Source organism: Rhinoderma darwinii, chromosome 9 (genome assembly GCF_050947455.1).
Source record: "Rhinoderma darwinii isolate aRhiDar2 chromosome 9, aRhiDar2.hap1, whole genome shotgun sequence".
Classification (NCBI taxonomy): domain Eukaryota; kingdom Metazoa; phylum Chordata; class Amphibia; order Anura; family Rhinodermatidae; genus Rhinoderma; species Rhinoderma darwinii.
The window spans coordinates 107,230,951-107,253,032 of record NC_134695.1 but is presented as its reverse complement, the minus strand read 5'-3'; positions in this window follow the sequence as shown (position 1 = coordinate 107,253,032).

Here is a 22,082-nt window from a genome sequence, read left to right as displayed (position 1 = left end):
GTGTTGTTGTTTGGCATAGCAAGCAGGGTAGCCCGCTCTATGAATTATCAAGGCGTCACAAATAGGCTTCTACCTGGCTATACACGTTGTGCCTCATGACGTACACACTATCCCTCCATGTTTCACTCACTTGCACCCCATTATCCATTTATTTCTATTGAGGCACTTCATTTATTACTGCCCCCTATATTTCACTTATAGTATTACACTTGCACACACACTATTCATTTATTATTTCTTACTACACATCCCATGCACCACACACCACTCCCCTCAAGACTAGTGGGAGTGGCTATTATTATTATTTAAAGCACCTGCTCGCCCTTTCATCAGCATTTCTGGCCTGGCTGTGTCCATTTGTAAGTATGGCCTTTTTCGGTGTTTTTGTATATGTCCCTGTGTTTTTATCGGTTCTGTTTGTGCATCAGGAACGTTCTGTTCCAGTTTAGGAGTTAGGGACTCGCAAGTCTGGGGATCCTTGTCGTGGATTGCGAGCTTGCGTCCTTTTGGCCAAAATGATTACCAATACCCCAGGTATTTTTCATTATTATGTATATTCGCTTCTCTTGGACACAGCCGGGTCCTTGATGCTGGGAGAGCATGGTGTGTTGTTGTTTGGCATAGCAAGCAGGGTAGCCCGCTCTATGAATTATCAAGGCGTCACAAATAGGCTTCTACCTGGCTATACACGTTGTGCCTCATGACGTACACACTATCCCTCCATGTTTCACTCACTTGCACCCCATTATCCATTTATTTCTATTGAGGCACTTCATTTATTACTGCCCCCTATATTTCACTTATAGTATTACACTTGCACACACACTATTCATTTATTATTTCTTACTACACATCCCATGCACCACACACCACTCCCCTCAAGACTAGTGGGAGTGGCTATTATTATTATTTAAAGCACCTGCTCGCCCTTTCATCAGCATTTCTGGCCTGGCTGTGTCCATTTGTAAGTATGGCCTTTTTCGGTGTTTTTGTATATGTCCCTGTGTTTTTATCGGTTCTGTTTGTGCATCAGGAACGTTCTGTTCCAGTTTAGGAGTTAGGGACTCGCAAGTCTGGGGATCCTTGTCGTGGATTGCGAGCTTGCGTCCTTTTGGCCAAAATGATTACCAATACCCCAGGTATTTTTCATTATTATGTATATTCGCTTCTCTTGGACACAGCCGGGTCCTTGATGCTGGGAGAGCATGGTGTGTTGTTGTTTGGCATAGCAAGCAGGGTAGCCCGCTCTATGAATTATCAAGGCGTCACAAATAGGCTTCTACCTGGCTATACACGTTGTGCCTCATGACGTACACACTATCCCTCCATGTTTCACTCACTTGCACCCCATTATCCATTTATTTCTATTGAGGCACTTCATTTATTACTGCCCCCTATATTTCACTTATAGTATTACACTTGCACACACACTATTCATTTATTATTTCTTACTACACATCCCATGCACCACACACCACTCCCCTCAAGACTAGTGGGAGTGGCTATTATTATTATTTAAAGCACCTGCTCGCCCTTTCATCAGCATTTCTGGCCTGGCTGTGTCCATTTGTAAGTATGGCCTTTTTCGGTGTTTTTGTATATGTCCCTGTGTTTTTATCGGTTCTGTTTGTGCATCAGGAACGTTCTGTTCCAGTTTAGGAGTTAGGGACTCGCAAGTCTGGGGATCCTTGTCGTGGATTGCGAGCTTGCGTCCTTTTGGCCAAAATGATTACCAATACCCCAGGTATTTTTCATTATTATGTATATTCGCTTCTCTTGGACACAGCCGGGTCCTTGATGCTGGGAGAGCATGGTGTGTTGTTGTTTGGCATAGCAAGCAGGGTAGCCCGCTCTATGAATTATCAAGGCGTCACAAATAGGCTTCTACCTGGCTATACACGTTGTGCCTCATGACGTACACACTATCCCTCCATGTTTCACTCACTTGCACCCCATTATCCATTTATTTCTATTGAGGCACTTCATTTATTACTGCCCCCTATATTTCACTTATAGTATTACACTTGCACACACACTATTCATTTATTATTTCTTACTACACATCCCATGCACCACACACCACTCCCCTCAAGACTAGTGGGAGTGGCTATTATTATTATTTAAAGCACCTGCTCGCCCTTTCATCAGCATTTCTGGCCTGGCTGTGTCCATTTGTAAGTATGGCCTTTTTCGGTGTTTTTGTATATGTCCCTGTGTTTTTATCGGTTCTGTTTGTGCATCAGGAACGTTCTGTTCCAGTTTAGGAGTTAGGGACTCGCAAGTCTGGGGATCCTTGTCGTGGATTGCGAGCTTGCGTCCTTTTGGCCAAAATGATTACCAATACCCCAGGTATTTTTCATTATTATGTATATTCGCTTCTCTTGGACACAGCCGGGTCCTTGATGCTGGGAGAGCATGGTGTGTTGTTGTTTGGCATAGCAAGCAGGGTAGCCCGCTCTATGAATTATCAAGGCGTCACAAATAGGCTTCTACCTGGCTATACACGTTGTGCCTCATGACGTACACACTATCCCTCCATGTTTCACTCACTTGCACCCCATTATCCATTTATTTCTATTGAGGCACTTCATTTATTACTGCCCCCTATATTTCACTTATAGTATTACACTTGCACACACACTATTCATTTATTATTTCTTACTACACATCCCATGCACCACACACCACTCCCCTCAAGACTAGTGGGAGTGGCTATTATTATTATTTAAAGCACCTGCTCGCCCTTTCATCAGCATTTCTGGCCTGCCTGTGTCCATTTGTAAGTATGGCCTTTTTCGGTGTTTTTGTATATGTCCCTGTGTTTTTATCGGTTCTGTTTGTGCATCAGGAACGTTCTGTTCCAGTTTAGGAGTTAGGGACTCGCAAGTCTGGGGATCCTTGTCGTGGATTGCGAGCTTGCGTCCTTTTGGCCAAAATGATTACCAATACCCCAGGTATTTTTCATTATTATGTATATTCGCTTCTCTTGGACACAGCCGGGTCCTTGATGCTGGGAGAGCATGGTGTGTTGTTGTTTGGCATAGCAAGCAGGGTAGCCCGCTCTATCAATTATCAAGGCGTCACAAATAGGCTTCTACCTGGCTATACACGTTGTGCCTCATGACGTACACACTATCCCTCCATGTTTCACTCACTTGCACCCCATTATCCATTTATTTCTATTGAGGCACTTCATTTATTACTGCCCCCTATATTTCACTTATAGTATTACACTTGCACACACACTATTCATTTATTATTTCTTACTACACATCCCATGCACCACACACCACTCCCCTCAAGACTAGTGGGAGTGGCTATTATTATTATTTAAAGCACCTGCTCGCCCTTTCATCAGCATTTCTGGCCTGGCTGTGTCCATTTGTAAGTATGGCCTTTTTCGGTGTTTTTGTATATGTCCCTGTGTTTTTATCGGTTCTGTTTGTGCATCAGGAACGTTCTGTTCCAGTTTAGGAGTTAGGGACTCGCAAGTCTGGGGATCCTTGTCGTGGATTGCGAGCTTGCGTCCTTTTGGCCAAAATGATTACCAATACCCCAGGTATTTTTCATTATTATGTATATTCGCTTCTCTTGGACACAGCCGGGTCCTTGATGCTGGGAGAGCATGGTGTGTTGTTGTTTGGCATAGCAAGCAGGGTAGCCCGCTCTATGAATTATCAAGGCGTCACAAATAGGCTTCTACCTGGCTATACACGTTGTGCCTCATGACGTACACACTATCCCTCCATGTTTCACTCACTTGCACCCCATTATCCATTTATTTCTATTGAGGCACTTCATTTATTACTGCCCCCTATATTTCACTTATAGTATTACACTTGCACACACACTATTCATTTATTATTTCTTACTACACATCCCATGCACCACACACCACTCCCCTCAAGACTAGTGGGAGTGGCTATTATTATTATTTAAAGCACCTGCTCGCCCTTTCATCAGCATTTCTGGCCTGGCTGTGTCCATTTGTAAGTATGGCCTTTTTCGGTGTTTTTGTATATGTCCCTGTGTTTTTATCGGTTCTGTTTGTGCATCAGGAACGTTCTGTTCCAGTTTAGGAGTTAGGGACTCGCAAGTCTGGGGATCCTTGTCGTGGATTGCGAGCTTGCGTCCTTTTGGCCAAAATGATTACCAATACCCCAGGTATTTTTCTTTATTATGTATATTCGCTTCTCTTGGACACAGCCGGGTCCTTGATGCTGGGAGAGCATGGTGTGTTGTTGTTTGGCATAGCAAGCAGGGTAGCCCGCTCTATGAATTATCAAGGCGTCACAAATAGGCTTCTACCTGGCTATACACGTTGTGCCTCATGACGTACACACTATCCCTCCATGTTTCACTCACTTGCACCCCATTATCCATTTATTTCTATTGAGGCACTTCATTTATTACTGCCCCCTATATTTCACTTATAGTATTACACTTGCACACACACTATTCATTTATTATTTCTTACTACACATCCCATGCACCACACACCACTCCCCTCAAGACTAGTGGGAGTGGCTATTATTATTATTTAAAGCACCTGCTCGCCCTTTCATCAGCATTTCTGGCCTGGCTGTGTCCATTTGTAAGTATGGCCTTTTTCGGTGTTTTTGTATATGTCCCTGTGTTTTTATCGGTTCTGTTTGTGCATCAGGAACGTTCTGTTCCAGTTTAGGAGTTAGGGACTCGCAAGTCTGGGGATCCTTGTCGTGGATTGCGAGCTTGCGTCCTTTTGGCCAAAATGATTACCAATACCCCAGGTATTTTTCATTATTATGTATATTCGCTTCTCTTGGACACAGCCGGGTCCTTGATGCTGGGAGAGCATGGTGTGTTGTTGTTTGGCATAGCAAGCAGGGTAGCCCGCTCTATGAATTATCAAGGCGTCACAAATAGGCTTCTACCTGGCTATACACGTTGTGCCTCATGACGTACACACTATCCCTCCATGTTTCACTCACTTGCACCCCATTATCCATTTATTTCTATTGAGGCACTTCATTTATTACTGCCCCCTATATTTCACTTATAGTATTACACTTGCACACACACTATTCATTTATTATTTCTTACTACACATCCCATGCACCACACACCACTCCCCTCAAGACTAGTGGGAGTGGCTATTATTATTATTTAAAGCACCTGCTCGCCCTTTCATCAGCATTTCTGGCCTGCCTGTGTCCATTTGTAAGTATGGCCTTTTTCGGTGTTTTTGTATATGTCCCTGTGTTTTTATCGGTTCTGTTTGTGCATCAGGAACGTTCTGTTCCAGTTTAGGAGTTAGGGACTCGCAAGTCTGGGGATCCTTGTCGTGGATTGCGAGCTTGCGTCCTTTTGGCCAAAATGATTACCAATACCCCAGGTATTTTTCATTATTATGTATATTCGCTTCTCTTGGACACAGCCGGGTCCTTGATGCTGGGAGAGCATGGTGTGTTGTTGTTTGGCATAGCAAGCAGGGTAGCCCGCTCTATCAATTATCAAGGCGTCACAAATAGGCTTCTACCTGGCTATACACGTTGTGCCTCATGACGTACACACTATCCCTCCATGTTTCACTCACTTGCACCCCATTATCCATTTATTTCTATTGAGGCACTTCATTTATTACTGCCCCCTATATTTCACTTATAGTATTACACTTGCACACACACTATTCATTTATTATTTCTTACTACACATCCCATGCACCACACACCACTCCCCTCAAGACTAGTGGGAGTGGCTATTATTATTATTTAAAGCACCTGCTCGCCCTTTCATCAGCATTTCTGGCCTGGCTGTGTCCATTTGTAAGTATGGCCTTTTTCGGTGTTTTTGTATATGTCCCTGTGTTTTTATCGGTTCTGTTTGTGCATCAGGAACGTTCTGTTCCAGTTTAGGAGTTAGGGACTCGCAAGTCTGGGGATCCTTGTCGTGGATTGCGAGCTTGCGTCCTTTTGGCCAAAATGATTACCAATACCCCAGGTATTTTTCATTATTATGTATATTCGCTTCTCTTGGACACAGCCGGGTCCTTGATGCTGGGAGAGCATGGTGTGTTGTTGTTTGGCATAGCAAGCAGGGTAGCCCGCTCTATGAATTATCAAGGCGTCACAAATAGGCTTCTACCTGGCTATACACGTTGTGCCTCATGACGTACACACTATCCCTCCATGTTTCACTCACTTGCACCCCATTATCCATTTATTTCTATTGAGGCACTTCATTTATTACTGCCCCCTATATTTCACTTATAGTATTACACTTGCACACACACTATTCATTTATTATTTCTTACTACACATCCCATGCACCACACACCACTCCCCTCAAGACTAGTGGGAGTGGCTATTATTATTATTTAAAGCACCTGCTCGCCCTTTCATCAGCATTTCTGGCCTGGCTGTGTCCATTTGTAAGTATGGCCTTTTTCGGTGTTTTTGTATATGTCCCTGTGTTTTTATCGGTTCTGTTTGTGCATCAGGAACGTTCTGTTCCAGTTTAGGAGTTAGGGACTCGCAAGTCTGGGGATCCTTGTCGTGGATTGCGAGCTTGCGTCCTTTTGGCCAAAATGATTACCAATACACCAGGTATTTTTCATTATTATGTATATTCGCTTCTCTTGGACACAGCCGGGTCCTTGATGCTGGGAGAGCATGGTGTGTTGTTGTTTGGCATAGCAAGCAGGGTAGCCCGCTCTATGAATTATCAAGGCGTCACAAATAGGCTTCTACCTGGCTATACACGTTGTGCCTCATGACGTACACACTATCCCTCCATGTTTCACTCACTTGCACCCCATTATCCATTTATTTCTATTGAGGCACTTCATTTATTACTGCCCCCTATATTTCACTTATAGTATTACACTTGCACACACACTATTCATTTATTATTTCTTACTACACATCCCATGCACCACACACCACTCCCCTCAAGACTAGTAGGAGTGGCTATTATTATTATTTAAAGCACCTGCTCGCCCTTTCATCAGCATTTCTGGCTTGGCTGTGTCCATTTGTAAGTATGGCCTTTTTCGGTGTTTTTGTATATGTCCCTGTGTTTTTATCGGTTCTGTTTGTGCATCAGGAACGTTCTGTTCCAGTTTAGGAGTTAGGGACTCGCAAGTCTGGGGATCCTTGTCGTGGATTGCGAGCTTGCGTCCTTTTGGCCAAAATGATTACCAATACCCCAGGTATTTTTCATTATTATGTATATTCGCTTCTCTTGGACACAGCCGGGTCCTTGATGCTGGGAGAGCATGGTGTGTTGTTGTTTGGCATAGCAAGCAGGGTAGCCCGCTCTATGAATTATCAAGGCGTCACAAATAGGCTTCTACCTGGCTATACACGTTGTGCCTCATGACGTACACACTATCCCTCCATGTTTCACTCACTTGCACCCCATTATCCATTTATTTCTATTGAGGCACTTCATTTATTACTGCCCCCTATATTTCACTTATAGTATTACACTTGCACACACACTATTCATTTATTATTTCTTACTACACATCCCATGCACCACACACCACTCCCCTCAAGACTAGTGGGAGTGGCTATTATTATTATTTAAAGCACCTGCTCGCCCTTTCATCAGCATTTCTGGCCTGGCTGTGTCCATTTGTAAGTATGGCCTTTTTCGGTGTTTTTGTATATGTCCCTGTGTTTTTATCGGTTCTGTTTGTGCATCAGGAACGTTCTGTTCCAGTTTAGGAGTTAGGGACTCGCAAGTCTGGGGATCCTTGTCGTGGATTGCGAGCTTGCGTCCTTTTGGCCAAAATGATTACCAATACCCCAGGTATTTTTCATTATTATGTATATTCGCTTCTCTTGGACACAGCCGGGTCCTTGATGCTGGGAGAGCATGGTGTGTTGTTGTTTGGCATAGCAAGCAGGGTAGCCCGCTCTATGAATTATCAAGGCGTCACAAATAGGCTTCTACCTGGCTATACACGTTGTGCCTCATGACGTACACACTATCCCTCCATGTTTCACTCACTTGCACCCCATTATCCATTTATTTCTATTGAGGCACTTCATTTATTACTGCCCCCTATATTTCACTTATAGTATTACACTTGCACACACACTATTCATTTATTATTTCTTACTACACATCCCATGCACCACACACCACTCCCCTCAAGACTAGTGGGAGTGGCTATTATTATTATTTAAAGCACCTGCTCGCCCTTTCATCAGCATTTCTGGCCTGGCTGTGTCCATTTGTAAGTATGGCCTTTTTCGGTGTTTTTGTATATGTCCCTGTGTTTTTATCGGTTATGCTTGACAGACGGCGTCAGGCACTCTTCCAGCATGTTTTCAGTTGTTCTGCGTCTCACAAATGTTCTTCTGTGTGATCCAAACACCTCAAACTTCGATTCGTCTGTCCATAAAACTTTTTTCCAATTTTCCTCTGTCCAATGGCTGTGTGCTTTTGCTCATATTAATCTTTTCCTTTTATTAGCCAGTCTCAGATATGGCTTTTTCTTTGCCACTCTGCCCTGAAGGCCAGCATCCCGGAGTCGCCTCTTCACTGTAGACGTTGACACTGGCATTTTGCGGGTACTATTTAATGAAGCTGCCAGTTGAAGACCTGTGAGGCGTCTATTTCTCAAAATAGAGACTCTAATGTACTTGTCTTGTTGCTCAGTTGTGCAGCGGGGCCTCCCACTTCTCTTTCTACTCTGGTTAGAGCATGTTTGTGCTGTCCTCTGAAGGGAGTAGTACACACCGTTGTAGGAAATCTTCAGTTTCTTGGCAATTTCTCGCATTGAATAGCCTTCATTTCTAAGAACAAGAATAGACTGTCGAGTTTCACATGAAAGCTCTCTTTTTCTAGCCATTTGGAGAGTTTATTCGAACCCACAAATGTAATGCTCCAGATTCTCAACTAGCTCAAAGGTAGGTCAGTTTTATAGCTCCTCTAAACAGCAAAACTGTTTACAGCGGTGCTAACATAATTGCACAAGGGTTTTCAAGTGTTTTCTAATCATCCATTTGCCTTCTAAGGGCGGATTTACACGAACGTGTAATACGTCCGTTCCACCCGCGTGTTTTTCACGCGTGTGGCACGGACCTATGCAAGTCTATGGGGCAGTGCAGACTGTCCGTGATTTATACGCAGCGTGAGTCCGCTGCGTAAAACTCACGACATGTCCTATATTTCTGCGTTTTTTGCGCATCACGCACCCATTGAAGTCAATGGGTGAGTGAAAATCATGCGCGCCACACGGAAGCACTTCCGTGGGACGCGCGTTATTTGCGCAACAGCAGTAAAAGAATGAATGTAAACAGAAAAGCACCACGTGCTTTTCTGTATACAAACATCCAAACAGAGTGTCATAATGATGGCGGATGCGTGAAAAGCACGCAGCCGCGCACCATATGAACATGACACACGGAGATGTTAAGTGCCTTTTGCGCACGCAAAACGCTGTGTTTTTTGCGTGCGCAAAACTCACACACTCGTGTAAATCCGCCCTAACACAGTTAGCAAACACAATGTACCATTAGAACACTGGAGTGATGGTTGCTGGAAATGGGCCTCTATACAGCTATGTAGATATTGCATTAAAAACCAGACGTTTGCAGCTAGAATTGACATTTAGCACATTAACAATGTATAGAGTGTATTTCTGATTAATTTAATGTTATCTTCATTGAAAAAAACTGTGCTTTTCTTTCAAAAATAAGGAAATTTCTAAGTGACCCTAAACTTTTGAAAGGTAGTGTATATGGTCTGCAGAATGCCTGTTTAGGACTGATATCTGTCACTATATGGTGGGAATATTGGTCTTTGTTTTACTACACACGTTTTTAGTACACAATTAAGAGTGTTCACATTATTTCTATATAGTTGAAGTGTAGACCCCCAAGAATTATTTCCTTTGGTGGGTCCAAGGTACCTCAGTCAGACACTGAGTGTACACATCCTTGCATTAAAATATTGTATTACTGTCTGCAGCCTTAGAGGAGAATTTATTAACCTTGCTAAGCCGCTTATCTGGCATAGAAAAGTCACAAAAGTCGCAATTTGCGGGAACGTTTTTGGTCAGTTTACGCTGCCTTTGGCACTTTTTTGAAAAGTGTGTGGTGCTTTGCGGAAAGTAACGGGCGTAATGTAAAGCAGAAATCAACGCCAGCTCCAAGCTAGTGTACAATTTTACATTGAGTGTGTAACGAAAGGCCTGACCCCATATCTCCCCACTAATCAGACTGTCCAATCAGACTGTCTTGTGCCACAAGACATGTTTTGCCCACCCCCCTAAAAAGATAAATATATCTGAGACAGTGTATCTTTAAGCGTATATTCACACGCTGTGTTTTCAGGCGTATTTTGGGGCGTAAACTCCTCCAAATACGCCTGAAAAATCGGTAGTCCAGCGCCTACAAACACTGCCTATTGAATTTTAAAAAGGCACGTAAAAAGAAGGAGCATGTCACTTCTTGAGCTGTTTTTGGAGATGTTTTTCATTGTGTCAATGGGAAAACAGCTCCAAAAACATCTAGAACTAAACACCACAAAAAACGTCTTCAACTTCAAAAGCTGTGTTCTCTGAAAACAGCTCTGTAATTTTCAGCCATTTTTGACATTGCGTGTGAACCCTAAGACTATGTGTAATGGGTTTGCCAGACACAGGTTCTGTGTCGACGCCCGGGGTTAATCAGCCTTCATCAGCTCTAAGGTCTGCTAGAGTGAGGTGATCTGTTACCACTCAGGCTGGCAGGCTGAGGAGAGGGAGAACCTATCACAGGCTGGCCTGACGGTTCTAGCTCCCGCCCTTGGTCTATTTTTACCCTCACTTGCAGCATGTTCCTTGCCTGTGATTGTCTGCTTTCCTCGCTCTGCCATTCTTGCTATTTACCTTATTATCCGCTGTTACTTATTAACCCTGGCTTGACTCACTATTCTCCTGCTCTGATTTGCTACTTCGTACTCTCCTGGTTTGTCTCGGCTCGTTCACCACTGCCTGTTGCTCACGGTGTTTCCGTGGGCAACTGCCCCTACCTCCCCCTTTTTCTTCTGTGTGCCCTTGTCTTGTGTTGTCTGTCTTGCACTTATTGAGCGTAGGGACCGTCGCCCAGTTGTACGCCGTCACTTAGGACGGGCCGTGCAAGTAGGCAGGGACTGAGTTGCGGATAGATTAGGGCTCACCTGTCCGTCTCCCTACCCCGTTTCATTACATAATCACAGGCCCTATACCTTTTCTTACCCTGGTCCCTGACTCTACTATGGACACCCTTGAGGCCCTGGCTCAGCAAATGCAGGGTCTCTCCCTACAGGTCCAATACCTGGCTCAGAGGTTCAACCAGCGTGATGCTACCCAGGTAGTGCCCTTCACCTCACCTCTTGAACCCCACCTCAAGTTTCCTGACCGGTTCTCAGGGGACCGGAAGACTTTTTTCTCTTTTTGAGAGTTGTAGACTCTATTTCCAATTAAGACCCCACTCCTCAGGTTCTGAGAGCCAGCGAGTGGGTATAATTAGGTCCCGGCTCCAGGACTTTCCCCAGGAATGGGCCTTCTCCTTGGCTCCTGACGCCCCTGAACTTTCTTCTGTTGACCTTTTTTTTTCTGCTCTCGGGCTCATCTTTGGCGAGACTGACAAGACTGCCTTTGCCGAGAGTCAGCTGGTGACCTTACGTCAGGGTAAGAGACCCGTTAAGGAGTACTGTTCTGACTTTAGGAAGTGGTGTGTAGCTTCTCGGTGGAATGACCCTGCCTTGAGGTGCTAGTTTAGATTCGGTCTGTCGAACGCCCTGAAAGACCTGTTAATTAGCTATCCCACTTCAGACTCTCTAGGTCAGGCTATGGCTTTAGCGGTACGTCTTGACCGACGTCTCAGGGAACGACGACTTGAACGTTCTGGTGCCTTCACCTCTGGCTCCCCTATGATGGCTCCAGAGGTTCCGTTACTTCGTTCCTCCACGGAGAACTCGGATGAACAGATGCAACTCGGGGCCTCTGTGTCTCCCCAACAACGTAGAGATTTTCACAGAAAGAATGTTCTCTGCTTCTACTGTGGGGATGACCATCATCTATTGAACTCCTGTCCCAGGCGCAAGAATAAGCAGCCGGAAAACTTCCGCGCCTAAGTGACCATCGGGGAGGATGCTTGGGCACACAGGTATTTCCCGCAAACATGAAGCCTAATAAAATCTTGCTTCCCTTTCAGGTCTCTTTTGATGGAAGGTCTGCCACCGGCAGTGCCTTTGTGGATTCAGGGTCTGCTACTAATATTATGTCTGTGGAATTTGCTTTGTCTCTAGCTATGCCACTAATTGATTTGCCTAAACCTGTCCCGGTAGTGGGTATTGATTCCACTCCGCTTGCTAATGGTTATTCTATGCAGCATACCCCTGTTTTTTAACTCATTGTTGGCTCCATTCATTTGGAGCAGTGTTCTGTGTTAGTGATGCAGGGGTTATCGTCCGATTTGATTTTAGGCCTTCCTTGGTTGTGACCAGCGGGCTTACTATGTTCTTTGCCCATTCCCCAGAGACCTTGGAACCATACCTCCATGGATTTTATCACCGATCTGCCTCCATCTCAAGGCAAGTCGGTGGTGTGGGTTGTAGTAGACCGCTTCAGTAAAATGTGCCACTTTGTGCCCCTCAAGAAACTACCCAATGCAAAGACGTTAGCTACCTTGTTTGTCAAACACATCCTGCGTCTGCATGGGGTTCCTGTCAATATTGTTTCTGACAGAGGGGTACAATTTGTTTTATTGTTTTGGAGAGCCTTCTGTAAGAAGTTGGAGATTGATCTGTCCTTCTCCTCGGCCTTCCATCCTGAAACTAATGGCCAGACTGAGAGGACTAATCAGTCTCTAGAACAATATTTAAGGTGTTTCATCTCTGACTGTCAATATGATTGGGTCTCCTTCATTTCCCTCGCTGAATTTTCCCTTAATAACCGGGTCAGTAACTCGTCAGGGGTCTCCCCCTTTTTCTGTAATTTTGGGTTTAATCCACGGTTCTCTTCCGTTTCACCTGGTGGTTCTAACAATCCCGAGGTAGATGTCGTTCATCGGGAACTGTGCACAGTCTGGGCCCAGGTTCAGAAGAACCTAGAGGCATCCCAGGGCATACAAAAGACTCAGGCAGATAGAAGACGTTCTGCTAACCCCTTGTTTGTGGTCGGGGTTCTGGTGTGGCTGTCTTCAAAAAATTTGCGCCTTAAAGTCCCGTCCAAAAAATTTGCTCCCCGGTATATAGGGCCGTACAAGGTCATTGAAGTCCTTAACCCTGTCTCCTTCTGACTGGAGTTACCCCCGTCTTTTCGAATACACGACGTGTTTCATGCCTCCCTCCTGAAACGCTGCTCCCCGTCCTTGGCTCCCTCGAGGAAACCTCCTGTCCCTGTTCTCACCCCTGAAGGGGTAGAATTCGAGGTGGCCAAGATTGTGGACAGCAGGATGGTCCAAGGCTCCCTCCAGTACCTAGTCCATTGGAGAGGATACGGGCCTGAGGAGAGGACTTGGGTACCCGCCCGGGATGTTCACGCTGGGGTATTGCTCAGGAGGTTCCATCTTCGGTTCCACAATAAGCCAGGTCCACCTAGAAAGGGTCCAGTGGCCCCTCATAAAAGGGGGGGGGGTACTGTAAAGGATCTGCCAGACAAACCTTCTGTGTCGACGCCCGTGGTTAGTCAGTCTGCACCTGCTCCTAAGTCTGATAGAGCGACTCCTTCTTCTACCACTCAGACTGGGAGGTTGAGGAGTGGGAGAGCCTATCACAGCCTGGCCAGACGGAGCTAGCTCCCGCCCACTGTCTATTTATACCTTCATTTCCTGCTTCTCCTTTGCCTGTGATTCTGCTTTTTTCCTGGCTCTGCTGCTGCTTGTACTATTTGTCCTCTGCTTCATATTGACCCTGGCTTTACTTACTACTCTCTTGCTCTGCGTTTGGTACCTCGTACACTCCTGGCTGGACTCGGCTCGTTCACAACTCTTGTAGCTCACGGTGTTGCTGTGGGCATCTGCCCCTTTTCCCTTTGCTTCTTTGTACCCTTGTCTGTCTGTCTGTCTGTCTGTCGTGCACATAGTGAGAGTAGGGACCGTCGCCCAGTTGTTCGCCGTCGCCTAGGACGGGCCGCTGCAAGTAGGCAGGGACTGAGTGGCGGGTAGATTAGGGCTCACCTGTCTGTCTCCCTACTGCATCATTACTGGTCTCTTGAATGGGAGAAGGCTGTAATACTGTGATCTGCCGCTACAAGTGTGTCAGCGTTTGAGAGTATGGGGCAGCATGAGTATGAGCTTCAAAACAGCTAATCGGTGAGTCAAACTCCCACTCATCAGATATTGATTTCCTATCCTAAGGATAGGCAATCAATTTTATTTCTCTGGATAACCCCCTAAGGCCCCATGCACACGACCGTAGTTTTCATCTGTAATTACAGATCAGGTAATTACGGATTAAATTGTGGACCCATTCATTTCTATAGGCCACGGACACCCTACTGTATATTTACGAATGTTTGTCTGGGTTGTAGAAATGATCCGCAAAATATAGAGCATGTCCTATTCTTGTCCACAATTGCGGCACGTACTCGACCATAGAAGTCTCTGGGCGCTTCCGCAATTGCGAGCGGCTACAGATGTGCATCCGTATTTGCGGATAGGTATTTGCGGTTAGGTATTTGCGGATAGTAAAAATCCTTACGGTCGTGTGCATGAAGGCTTAGGTTTAGTTCACACGGAGCAGATATGCTGTGTTAAAGCACACATCCCAGGAGATCGGTGCAGTGGTGGTCACATGGGATGAAACGTCATCCCAGGAGCCCAGCCTGGAGGAAGAAACACAGACTTCTGGGTAAGTATAATTTTTTTTTTTTTTCTGAGTTGGTTTTTTTTTGCGTCGGAATCCCTGCGAAAACGAAACTTCTTGTTGCGAATTTTACCTCCCCAATGTGTTCAATGGTAAAAACCGCAACAAATAAGTACCGTTTACACGAAATACATTTGACATGCTGCGGAATAAAATTCCGCACCGCATGTCAATTTCTGAATGTTTTTTCCGCTCAGCATTTATGCAGCGTGTGGATGTGATTTAATCTATCTCATCCACTTTGCTGCTACTGTATTATGCTGTGGATTTTCCGCTACGAATTCCGTTGCGGAAAATCTGCAGTATTTACGCAACGTGTGAAGTGACCTTTGAAGCAAATCTTCCCAGGTTTTTATTAAATTCATTTTTATTAATTTTTGCAGGTAAAAATAAATTTACATACACAACATGTGTAGTATAAACAATAAACATATCTCTAATAAGAGCATTTAGCAAATAAAAATGCAATAGAACAATTCAGTACTTTTACATTTTTGCGAGATAGTTTGCACTGAATAAATGTGGAAATGAAAGAAGTAAGTAATAAACAGCTGAAGATGATCAGCAGAAAAGGCATAGTCAACGAAGAATATCACAGTGTTTGCTGGACACCCACACATCCCATCTATTATTAAATAAACCCTTTTAATTTAAAGAAGAAGCAATCATAGATTCGGACTAACAGTTGCAATTTATCCCCTGGATAATTTCTGACAAATTTGGAATTCTATCTGATTTCCAGAATAGCGCTATTTTGGATCTGCGAATCTTCCCCTGTTACCTCACGTTGTTTTTAGGTCCAAATTGCGTGATTAATAATTTCTTAAAGGGAATGTGTTGCCAGAAAAACATGTTTGTTTTTTTTTTAATTAAACATTTAGTGTGTAGGTGATTAAACATTGTTCAAATTTTTTTTATTTTTTTCACGAGTCAGGAAATATTATAAATTAGATTCTAATTTATAATATTTCCCTTTGCTGGTCACTAGATGGAGCTATTCCCAAAATTGCAGCATTGCAAAATTGGGTAAAAAGCCCTCGCTCTAGTGAGCTCTCAGCATCCCCCACTCCTTTATCCTGGCTAGTGCCGGGATAAACGAGGGGTTTGAACGGTCTAACCTCCTACACTGTGTGTCGCCATTTTTTGAGCTAACACACAGTGTAGAAGGTTAACATACAGTAGTAAACGTACACAAACACGAACATACATTGAAATCTCTTACCTGCTCCTGCCGCCGCGGCTCCCTCCGGCCCGTCCGCTCCGTCTCCTGCCGCTGGTCCAAGTGCACAAGTCCGGAAGCCGCGACCGGAAGTAGTAATCTTACTGTCCGGCCGCGACTTCCGGTCCACAGGAAAATGGCGCCGGACGGCGCCAATTTCAAATTGGACTGTGTGGGAGCGGCGCATGCGCAGTTCCCACACAGACGGCGTACACAGAAGTGGATGGGACGGGAGCCGTTCGCAGTCCCTATGGGACTGTGGCTGCCGTATTCCATGTCTGTATGTGTCGTTAATCGACACATACAGAAATGGAACAAAAAATGGCAGCCCCCATAGGGAAGAAAAAGTGTAAAAATAAGAAAAAGTAAAACACAAACACACAAATAAATATAAACGTTATTAATAAAGCACTAACATCTTTAACATATGAAAAATAAATTTGTGATGACACTGTTCCTTTAAGCCCTTCCCGCCACAGCCATTTTCCGGATTTTCACTTTAGTTTATTCCTTTCCCATATTCCAAAAGCCGTAACTTTTTAATTTTTCCATCAATATTGCAGTATGAGGGCTTGTTTTTTGTGTGGCGAGTTGTAGATTTTCACAGCACCATTTATTGTACCATATAACGTAGTGGGAAACTGGCAAAAAAATATTTGTGGCGTGGAATGAGAAAAAAACTGTGATTCCTCAATCTTTTGGGTGGTTTTGTTTTTACGTTGTTCACCCTGCGGTAAAAACAGCATGTTAACTTTGTTCTGCGGGTCAACACGATTACAGCGATACCAAATTTATATAGTTTTTATTTTTGATTTACTACTTTTATAAGGAAAAAACTGATTGTTAAAAATGAAATTTGGTTTGTCGCCATATTCTGAGAGCCATAACTTTTTTGTTTTTCCGTTGATTTAGCGGTATGAGGGCTTATTCTTTGCGGGGCGTGCTGTCGTTTCTATTGGTACAAGTTTTTTTTCTAACGGCGTTTACCGTGCAGACTAAATAATTATATATTTTAATAGTTCAGACTTTTATGGACGTGTCTATGCCATGTATGTTAATTATTATTATTTTTTTACATTGTGTTTGAGGAAAAAAGTGAAAAGGTTATTTTTTTAACTTTCCATTTTTTTATTTATTAAGGAAACCTTTATTTTACTGTTTTTTACTTGTCCCTAGGGGACTTGAACCAGCGATGGCTGGATCGCTTGCACCATATACTGCAACAATAATGTATTGCAATATATCATTATACTGACAGCCGGAGACAGGGCTTCACAGGAGTACAAAGATGGCGGTCCTGGGAGCCTTCATCAGGCTGCCATGCCAACTAACGGCACCCTCCGATCCCGTCGCGGTGGTGGCTGTTGGAATGTTACATGGGGTCGCCCCCTGTTTTTAGTAATTTAAATGCTGCGGTTGCTATTGATGGGTTAAATGAGCGGGATCGCGCCCGTGAGCCCACTTCATACTCCCCCACCTGACGTGTATATATACGGCGGATGTCGGGAAGGGGTTAATATGTCAGTCAGAGCTTTTATTTAAACAGAGCACCTCTAGTGGTGACGGCAGACAGCCAGCTTATTAACCCCTTGATGACCAGCCTATTTTAGGCCTCAATGACCAAGCTATTTATTAATAAATGGATAAGGACTTTTTTTTGCGGGACAAGTTGTATCTTTTAATAGCACTATTTGGAGTACATATAATTTATTGTTTAACTTTTATTAACTTTTTTGGGGGGGGGAATAGGAAAAACAGCAATTTCACAATTATTTTCTCCGTCTTAAATTGACACTGTGTACGATGTGGAATAAATAACATAATAACTTTATTAAGCAGGTCGTTACGATTGCGGCGATACCAAATATATATTGTTTTTTTTATGTCTTACTACTTTTACATAGTAAAAACACTTTTTTTTCAACATAGCTATATGAGGGCTTTTTTTTTGCGGGATGACTTGTAGTTTTTATTGGTACCATTTTGAAGTACAGGCGACTTTTTGATCACTTTTTATCAAATTCTTTTGAAGGCAGAATGAACAGAAAACAGCAATTTTGACATTGTTTTTTTTATTTTATTTTATTTTTTACAGCGTTTACCATGCGGGTTAAATAATGTAATAGTTTTATAGTCGACTACGCTATAGTTTCTGCTAAAAAAAATGAAAAACTTACGGAATGGAAACAAACGGAAACCAATTGCAATGGAAGCATTACCATTGAAATCAATGGTAATGCAAACAGAAGCTATGGTTTCGGTTTGGCTTTCCGATGGAAAGGCCCCTGAGGCTGTCATCTGTGGCTCCTGAGACACAGAGCCGCTAGTATAGGCTCTGCTCCGGAACACTGTGGAATTCCCTGACATCGCTGTCCATATATGGAAAGTTTTGTCAGGGTCTTCCCCAGAGCTGAGTCCCAGGCAGAGCGCTAGTATAGGCTCTGCTCCGGGACACTGTGTAATCCCCTGACATCGCTGTTCATGAAAGGACATGCGATGTCTGGGGCTTTCCCAGAGCGGAGTCCCGGGCAGAGCGCTAGAATAGGGTCTGCTCCAGGACTCTGTGGAAACCCCTGACATCACTGTCCATGAATGGACATGCGATGTCTGGGGCGTCCCCAGAGCCTGAGTCCCGGGCAGAGTGCTAGTATAGACTGTGCTCGGGGACGCTGTGGAATCCCCTGACATCGCTGTCCACATATGGACAGCGATGTCTAGGGCTTCCCCAGAGCTGGACAGTGATGTCAGGAGCACAGCTAGAGTCCCAGTAGAAGCGCTAGTAGCGCTCTGCCCGTTACTCCAGCTCTGAGGCTGCCCCGACATCTCTGTCAATATATGAACATTGATGTCAGGAGCAGAGCTGTAATCATAGACAGAGTGCTAGAAGTGGCTCTGCTCCAGGACTCCAGCTCTGGGCAAGCCCCTGACATCACTGTCCATATATGGACACTGCTGTCAGTTGCTTCCCCAGAGTTCCGGAGCAGAGCCTATACTAGTGCTCCACTCTGGGACACCGGCTCTGGGGTTGCCCCTGACATCACATTCCAGTCCAGGAGGATCCCCTGACATCACTGTGTATAGACAGTGACATCAGGGGCTCCTCCTGCAGAGGAATCCCAGGCCAAAGCGTCGGCAACGTTCTGGCTGGGGATTCCACTCCTAGAGGGAGCCCCAATGGAGCTATCTACTGGGGGTGTCTGTGGCACTATCTACAAGGGATGTGTGGCATTATCTGCAGAGGGCACTATGGCAGCATCTACAGAGAGCACTGTGGCAGCATCTACAGAGGGCACTGTGGCAGCATCTACAGAGGGCACTGTGGCAGCATCTACAGAGGGCACTTTGGCCGCATCTACATAGGGCACTGTGGCATTATCTACAGAGGGCACTGTGGCATTATCTACATAGGGCACTGTGGCATTTTCTACAGAGGGCACTGTGGCATTTTCTACAGAGGGCACTGTGGCATTATCTAGAGGGCACTGTGGCAGTATCTACAGAGGGCACTGTGGCAGTATCTACAGAGGGCACTGTGGCAGTATCTACAGAGGGCACTGTGGCAGTATCTACAGAGGGCACTGTGGCAGTATCTATAGAGGGCACTGTGGCAGTATCTATAGAGGGATCTGTGGCACGATCTAAATAGGGGCTGCCTAATCTTGACATTTGTGTGTCTGCCAAATGCTGCAAACTGAGCCGCCGGACTGCATTTAGCGACACTTAAACTGGAAAACTGGATTGTTGAAATAAGCACGTGGAGAAATCTCGCAAATTTCCATTAAGTTTAAACCTAGCGCTATTATTATAGTAATGTAGTATTCTTATAGTAATGTAATATTATTAGAGTAATGTAGTATTATAGTAATGTGGTATTATTATAGCAATGTAGTATAATTATAGTAATATAGTGTTATTATAGTAATGTAATATTGTTATAGTAATGTGGTATTGTTATAGTAACTTAGTATTATATTCATATATGGACAGTGACATCAGGGGCTTCTCCAGGAGAGGAATCCCTGGCCACAGCGTTGGCAACTATGGCACTATCTACATAGGGCACTGTGGCATTATTTACATAGGGCACTGTGACATTATCTGCAGAGGGTACTGTGGCATTATCTGCAGAAGGGCATGTGACATTATCTACAGAGGGCACAGTGGCACCATCTACAAAGGGCATTGTGACATCTACAGAGGACACTTTGGCATTATCTACAGGGGAGTGTGGCATTTTCTACAGATTTCACTATGACATTATCTACAGTCACAGGGCACTGTGGCATTATCTAGGGGAGGGGTGTAACTATCTACAGAGGGCACTGGCACTATCTACAGAGAGCACTGTGGCACCATCTACAGAAGATACTGTGGCACCATCTACAGAGTACACTGTGGCACCATCTACAGAGGACACTGTGGCATTATCTACAGAGGGCAGTGTGGCATTATCTACAGAGGGAACTGTGACACCATCTACAGAGGGAACTGTGGCACCATCTACAGAGGGAACTGTGGCACCATCTACAGAGGACACTTTGGCACAATCTATAGAGGGCACTGTGGCACCATCTACAGAGGGAACTGTGGCACCATCTACAGAGGACACTGTGGCACCATCTATAGAGGGCACTGTGGCACCATCTACATGGGGCACTGTGGCACTATTTACAGGGGGTACTGTGGCACTATCTACAGGGGGTACTGTGGCATTATCTACAGAGGGAATTGTAGCATTATCTACAGAGGGCACTGTGCCATTACCTACAGAGGGCACTGTGGCATTATGTGGGGGGTGTGGCCCTATCTACAGAGGGCAATGTGGCACCATCTACAAAGGGCACTGTGGCACTATCTACAGAGGGCACTGTGGCATTATCTGGGTGGTGTGGCCCTATCTACAGAGGGCAATGTAGCACCGTCTAAAGAGGGCACTGTGGCACCATCTACAGAGGGCACTGTGGAATTATCTACAGAGGGTACTGTGGCATTATCTGCAGAGGGCATTTTGCCATTATCTACAGAGGGCACTGTGGTATCTGGGTGGTGTGGCCCTATCTACAGAGGGCAATGTGGCACCGTCTACAGAGGGCACTGTGGCATTATCTACAGAGGGTACTGTGGCATTATCTACAGAGGGCATTTTGGCATTACCTACAGGGGGCACAGTGGCACTATCTAAAAAGTGGCTATCAACAGCGGAGCTGTGTGGCTCTGTCTACAGGGGGGGCTCTGTGGCTCTATCTACGGGGGAGGGTGACTATCTACAGAATGCACTGTGGCACTATCTGCAGTGGGCACTGTGGCATTATATACAGGAAGTAGTGTGTGGCAATATCTATAGGGAGCATTTCATGGCACTATCTACTGGGGGCAGTGTGGAGCACCATCTACAAGGGGTACTGAGTGTGGCACTATCTACACTGGTTATTACGCTACCAGTAGTGCTCAGCACATATTACCTATCCCTAGTGATAAAGTGAGACGTCACCTGCACGCAAACAACCGGATAACCAGAGAGATACTGGCCACCATAGTAGTTGTCAGCCAAACTAGTGCAGAACATTTTGTTAGTTTATTTGTATGCAGAAATTCTGAGAAGAAAGCCATGTCCCATTGGCCACTCTCACTAGATAAACCGTGCCTGCATAAGACACACCCACCAAAGAAGCCATACCTTAAGGGTATGTTCACACGGCCTATTTACGGACGTAAATCGGGCGTTTTTGCCCCGAATTACGCCCGAAAATAGCGCCTCAATAGCGCTGACAAACATCTGCCCATTGAAAGCAATGGGCAGACGTTTGTCTGTTCACACGAGGCGTATATTTACGCGCCGCTGTCAAAAGACGGCGCGTAAATAGACGCCCGCGTCAAAGAAGTGACCTGTCACTTCTTTGGCCATAATTAGAGCCGTTATTCATTGACTCCAATGAATAGCAGCGCTAATTACGCCCGTAATTGATGCGGCGTTCAAGCGCCTGCACATGCCGGTACGGCTGAAATTACGGGGATGTTTTCAGGCTGAAACATCCCC